Consider the following 696-nt stretch of genomic DNA (forward strand, 5'->3'; position numbering starts at 1 on the left):
TTGATGATGATGAGTGTGGTTATGTGGCAACATACAATAGTTCTCCATTTTTCTTTCCTCTGTCATTAAATTCTCTCTGGTCACTTCGTTTCAGCACNCTCTTTGCAATCACCAGCCAATCATTATCATCATCGCAACTAATATCATCATCATCATCACCACCACCATCGTCATCATCATCATCATCATCACCACCACCATCGTCATCATCATCATCACCACCACCATCGTCATTAACAACAACTTATTAGGAATTAATATTCAATAATACAATTAAATCTTCATTAGCTTTGTCATCATTACCAATACATCATCACCATCGTCATCTTCATCATCGTTATCCTCATCATCCTCATCATCCTCATCATTCTCATCATCATCATCATTGTCATCACCATCATCATCATCACCATCGTTATTTAAATAGATTGACCGTTTTAACATTGTTACGAAGTTATAATGCAACTTTCATTGAGGAGGAGCGCACGCGTGCTTAAAAGTCCCCATCCTGGATCATAGACTGTATTAATCGTTCTATGGTTCTGTCTGTGTCTTTGTGTCTGTCTGTGTGTCTGTGTATCTCTGTGTGCGTGTCTGTCTGTCTCTCATGTCACCGGTCTGTTTGTTTCTGCGCTGTTTGTCTGCGTACTTCTGACTGTCAGTATTTGTATTCATCTGTCTCTGTGTGTATCCGTC

Source organism: Helobdella robusta (assembly GCF_000326865.2).
Source record: "Helobdella robusta unplaced genomic scaffold HELROscaffold_1, whole genome shotgun sequence".
NCBI lineage: Eukaryota > Metazoa > Annelida > Clitellata > Rhynchobdellida > Glossiphoniidae > Helobdella > Helobdella robusta.